The sequence below is a fragment of the Schistocerca nitens genome, chromosome 4 (assembly GCF_023898315.1).
Source record: "Schistocerca nitens isolate TAMUIC-IGC-003100 chromosome 4, iqSchNite1.1, whole genome shotgun sequence".
Classification (NCBI taxonomy): Eukaryota; Metazoa; Arthropoda; class Insecta; order Orthoptera; family Acrididae; genus Schistocerca; species Schistocerca nitens.
The window spans coordinates 271,980,567-271,986,622 of NC_064617.1; the positions used below are offsets into that span (position 1 = coordinate 271,980,567).

Here is a 6,056-nt window from a genome sequence, read left to right on the forward strand (position 1 = left end):
CAACCTAAAGCATATTAAGGATTTTTATGTAGAATTAAGCTACTTGACATGCATTTTAACAGACAAAAATAAGAGAACAAGTAAATATATAGTAGAGAAGTTACAATCACGCGAAAACCAAAATAAAATGGAGCTGAAGTATCCCAACAAAAACTGGGAAAAAATATGGACTAATATAAATAACAAAACACTGACTACGAAAGTGCAAGCGTCATGGTACAGAGTTGTCAACAACATTATTAGTACCAATGAAAAACTGTATTCAATAGGACTACAAGCAACCAATGTGTGCCAAAAATGTCACAATTTGGACTCCTTAAAGCATTGCTTCATCTGTAATGGATACAAGAATATTTGGAATGACATTCTATTGAAAGTCGCTTTTCTCAAACGGACCGATGGTAGAGAACTCACACTGAAAGATATACTCTTCCCAGAAGAAATTTCCTTTCCTCAAAAAAAAAAAAAAAAAAAAAAAAAAAAAAAAAAAAAAAAAAAATTCATCTTGTGGCTATTCGGAAATTTTGCCAATTATGTTGTTAACAACAAAGGCAATGACAATCTACAAGAATGTCGAGAATATATGAAAGACGAATACTTCAAAATATACCGGAACAAAGACCATAAAAAGAAGTTCGGAAATATGATGAAGATTTTGTTTCAGAAACAAGGCATCGGTTAATACCTAAATAATATGAAATCGACCGAACAAGATTGCTGTTGAGGGTGAAGTACGGTGGCGACTTCGTGTGCCCCGGGACCGATACGGTAGCCGCGAAGGCCTCGACAGAACCCCGAAAAAGCATTTTTTCCCAAGAAGTAACAGGAGTCACGCCACAGCACAAGAATAGTAAGGAAAAACTATTCTCATGCAAAAGACGTGTATCACTGAAGAAGTTTAATTTCTTCTCTTAATTTTTACTTTTGCTTCTCTCTCATTTTTGTTTAAATTCTAATGGAAGAATATTTTGCGTTCCGTTCATGCAGTAAATAGTATTATGGACAGAGTTTTTTTCACCGTAATCAATTCGGATTACAATTTACAATTTTCTAACATTGTCATCAAGATGCAATTCAGTTTCATAACCCGTACAAAAAAAGTGGGGCATTGAAGCTCGCCGAAGAAAAAAAAATTAATTAATTGAAAAAAAGTCTTAGAGCATTCTACTGCAGATCGAGAGGTCCCCGGTTCAATCCCGGGTGCCCCCTTCATATTTCAGTATCTTGAAAAAACATATTACGATTGTCGCTTTGAGTTGCAAAGACATGTTTCAGATGCACTCCGCACGCCATACCGAAGGCTTTGGAGCAACATTTCAATGGGGGGATCGCAGCCCAGCCTCTTGCAGGTCATCGTCCTCCCGCTATGAGGTCGAAGTGTACGAAATCCACTTGCTTGGGGGATGAATATTGTACGCTGAATTTTATAAAAAATGGTGATAGGCAAAAGTTTTCATGTACTGCTGCACGGAGAAACAAAAATTGGAGGAGCTGGGGTTTGAACCCAGAACTTTCTGCAGGCGAAGCAGACACTCTACCACTGAGTTACACCCCCGCCAGAGCAACTACATCTGGGACGAGTCTCTCATGGATCCTACTATCATTACTTCTTAGGTTTGAACGGTACAGTAAGTGTTGGAGGAACCTATTCATGACAAGACCTAAACACCGTCGACTCCGTGGCGCAACGGTAGCGCGTCTGACTCCAGATCAGAAGGTTGCGTGTTCAAATCACGTCGGGGTCACAATGAAATTTTCGTATACGAAAGCCATAGGCGAGTATGTCAATTTAATCAGATACCAAACGATTACAGAGAACGGACGAACAGAACCTGCTTGAAAAAAAACTACTAGTGCAATTTTCGCATTCTGACATTAAAGTGAAGGCGCTGCCTCGCACTTTCTCCATGCGCGAAGTGTCTAGCATTTTTGATATTTACATCGTTTAACGCTAATATATAACTGAGAGATAATGATTACGCAATATTTTGCTCGATTAGACGTCTTTAGCCATGCAGAGTATAATATTTTTCCTTAAGTTATGGGAATAGAAAGATCGTGAAAGGGGGTATAGCTCAGTCGTTGTCGGCTTTTGGCGGTCGTGGTGTGCGGACCTCCGGCGTGTGCTGCGCGCTGCGGTCTGCTGCGCTCCGCTCGGTAAGTCAAGCGCCTGTTGCAGTAGTCAGCTGCGTTATTTGAGACTCTTGATGGATTCATATTAGAAGAAGAGATGTATCAGCCTAATAGAAGAGACACGTTGAAATTTGTTTTTGACCAGAAAGGGCAGAGACCGAATTCGTTCGAAATTGAGACATGGTTAGAGGAAGTTGTGAAAATTTCGTTTTAGGATATTATAGGTATTCACCTTTCAATTGTGAGTAGCATTGTGTATGTCAAGCTTAAAAACACAGAATTGTGTGACAAAATTGTTGAATCTAGTGGCGGAACATTTAAGTTCAAACATCACGATGGCAATATTAGTGAAGTTCGTGTTACGCATGCTGGCTTTGGATTAAGGACTGTCCGTATCTTAAAGCTACCATTTGGAATCACCGCTGAGCAGATCAATTCGGTGATAGCTCCTTATGGGAGAATAATTAGCAATTTTACAGAAAAGTGGTCTCCTGCTCACAAGTTCCCCGTCTTGAATGGTATCAGGCAACTGCGAGTTGATTTACGCAAGCACATACCCTCGTACATAAATGTCTGTGGTTATCGGGCTATAGTAATATACTCGTATGATGGGCAGCCAAGAACCTGCGCGTCTTGCGGCGGTACGGGCCATGTCCGCTCGCAGTGTATACAACGCCGAGTGGCCCAGCTACCTGCGGGCGAAGCAGTGAGACCCCCAGCCATGTCAATGTTGCCTTTAACCTAAGTAGCGGCAGCCGCTGGACAACTCCACACGCGTGACGCTCCTGACGCTACTCGGGACGCAACTCAGGATGATGCAGCTCGCGACAATGAAGTGATAATGGAAGTTAGCGACTCGACGGTGACAACATAGCCAAAGAGTCAAGAAAAAGAACCACATATCTCTGATCAAATAGAACAAACTCCTGAACCGATTATAGTCCTTCAGAATGAACAGTCTCCAGAAAACCACTTGCCAGCGAACAGGACCGAGCGCAAGAAACCCAAGAGGCAATGGAAAACGATCAAACCTCCCCAAGAGTCAGTCCTCCAAGGAAACAAAAAGAGGAGACTAGCTCATAAGGGCGTTGAACAATTGGCACCGCCTTTGCGAGAAAAAGCAAAGCAGATTAGCAACAAACTGCATGAAGAACAACATAGTAATGCGGTTCTGAGTATGCAGGCACCTGACCCCTAGCAAGCCAAATCAAGTACACCATGCCCCATGTCAACGGACCATTCGTCACACGAGCGATTCAAGCTGCTAGCAAATTTCGATGCAGACAAGGTTTTCCCTGATACTAGAAATGCAGAAAAAGAGACATCGAAAGCTAATCAACACAAAACCTGGGCTGATGAATCGGATGAAATGAATCAAGATGAAGAATTGAAGGAAACTGGAGTAACGGAACAGACTCCTGCCCCAAGAGATCAACTGAACACGATGGATACATCATTACCGGAACATACATGTGAAAAAGGATTTTCCTCCGACAGCACTTCGTATGACCAATATTGACTTCGGTAATGAATAGGACAATATGAACGCAGCACAAGCCTACAAAATCGCTACGTTGAACATTAATAAGATACGCTCCTCCCTGCATTTACAACATCTGCAAGACTCTATATGCAGCTGACGTTGATATACTACTGTTACAGGAAGTAACAGATATTAAATTAGAAAAGATACGTGGATACAACGCCATAATAAACCCCGGTATCGGTGCAGAGCTGTGAACCGCAATTCTCACGAAAGAAGGCATCCGTGTCACACAAATAGCAAAACTTGAAAACAGCAGAGGGGTTGCAGTGACTGTTAATAATGCCCGCATCATCAACGTTTATGCACCGTCAGGCAACAATAACAGGCGTGCTAGAGCGGATTTTTTTAAAAGTGTAATCGTTCATCTCTTCGGTACACGTCGAGATTATATAATCCTAGCTGGCGATTTTAATTCTATACTTAGCCCGAAAGACCAGACACCGAATTTCAACAAGTCCTTAGAACTGGAAAGAATAGTCCACCAAATGCAGTTAACCGATACCTGGGAACATACCCATGGCGCACAGCCCGGTTTCACACATTTTACCAGTCACTCAGCAAGCAGGCTACACAGAATTTACGTCTCGTCCAACCTTAAGAACCATGTACTCCAGTCTGAGGTCTGGCCCACTATGTTTTCTGACCACGCCGCGTACGTCACCACAGTAAATTTGCAAAAACAAGAGACTTACCGAGCGAGGGGCATATGGAAACTCAACATTACACATCTACAAGACGAGGAATGTCGCGTAGTATTTAATAATGTGTGGCAAGAATGCGAGAAACTATTCCCGCTATACAGTTCTGCCATAGCTTGGTGGTTACAATGTGCGAAGCCTAAAATACGAAGAATGCTAATCGATTACTCACGACAGAAAAGTTTCTGGATTAAAAAGACGACTGAATTTTATTTTAGCTGCTTTAGAAACCTGTACACCTTGGACACACGATTAATGGAGAACTTTAGGTGGATTCAGAAAGTTAAAGTAAAACTTTTAGCACTGAAGCAGCGACAGTCAGAAGGTTTTAAAGTCAGAGCGAGAATACAAAACATTGTAGAAGGGGAAGAAATAGCTATGTACCATGTAATGCGTGAGAATAATAGAGGAAACAGAAAAATACTGACAGAAGTTAAGTTACCTGATGGGACCAGTCTCACAAAGCAGAATGAAATTCGAAACGCTGTTCATAAATATGTCTCGGATATGATGTCCACCAAACCTACCGTCGACGAGGCGCGGCGAGATCTTGTTACAAACGTATCAGGACGAATTAGTACAGAGCAAGTAGAAACTCTCACGGCTGAAATAGAAGAGGACGAATTGAAAGACCCAATAGCACAGAGTCCTAAAAATAAGTCTCCGGGACCTGATGGTATCCCCGTGGAATTCTACCAAGTGTTCTGGCCACAAATGAAAAGTAAGTTGCTATGCATGTTCAACGAACTCATGAATGACACTGTTGCCCCTCCCAAAGAATTTCCTGAAGGGATCATAGTTCTAATTCCTAAAAACTCACTTAGCAAAGCAATTGAAAACCTTCGCCCAGTAACATTACTCAACAGAGATTACAAAATTATGGCCCGCGTGTTAGCAAGAAGAATAAAAATGGTTATTAACTCTGTAACTGGACCGTACCAAACATGCGTAGGCAAAGACGGAAACATCTATCAGAATATATGCGAATATAGGGATATACTATCAACCGCAAATGTATGCCGATTAAAATGTGCTTTAGTGTCCTTATACTTCGAGAAGGCGTTTGACAGTATCATAAGTATCTCCTTGGAATCATGGAAGTAATGGGAGTCCCACCACGATTCGTGAGGATTATTCGACAAATTCTGCAAAACAGTGTAGCACGAATAATGATAAACGGACAACTAAGTAGAGAGATTGAATTGACTGGATCCGTACGTCAAGGTTGCCCAATGTCAATGGCCCTTTTCGCAATAGCAATAGAACCTCTCCTCGCGACACTCACGCATCACCTGCAAGGATTGTGTATAAACGGCAAGAAAATAGTGTGCAACGCCTACGCAGATGATGTGGGCGTCCTGGTTATAAATGAAGAAGAAGTGGCGAAAGCTCTTCAGATTGTACACACATATGTACTTGCTTCTGGCGCCAAACTAAATAAAAGGAAGTCAGGCATCATGAACCTAGGCAGAGGAATATGCATGCAAAATCGGGGACAATTGACGGAAGTATCCACATTGAAATGTCTGGGTATTGAATTTAGGAGCAACATCCAACACACCATTGCCGTCAATTATAAAAAAGTACTTGCAAGCATACGAGCATCTGTACAAGTAAACAGTATGAGGCAACTGGACGAGATACAGAAAACCAAACTAGTAAATGTGTATATAACATCC

At 41.8% G+C, this 6,056-nt stretch overlaps 2 non-coding genes across 2 annotated transcripts; one reads left to right on the forward strand and one right to left on the reverse strand.

Moving 5' to 3' along the window:
* Positions 1 to 1,483: 1,483 nt before the first annotated feature.
* On the reverse strand, positions 1,484 to 1,555 carry Trnaa-cgc (transfer RNA alanine (anticodon CGC)). The gene has a single exon. It is a non-coding gene; the product is annotated as a tRNA-Ala (tRNA).
* A 118-nt stretch (positions 1,556 to 1,673) lies between these two features.
* On the forward strand, positions 1,674 to 1,745 carry Trnaw-cca (transfer RNA tryptophan (anticodon CCA)). The gene has a single exon. It is a non-coding gene; the product is annotated as a tRNA-Trp (tRNA).
* Positions 1,746 to 6,056: the final 4,311 nt, after the last annotated feature.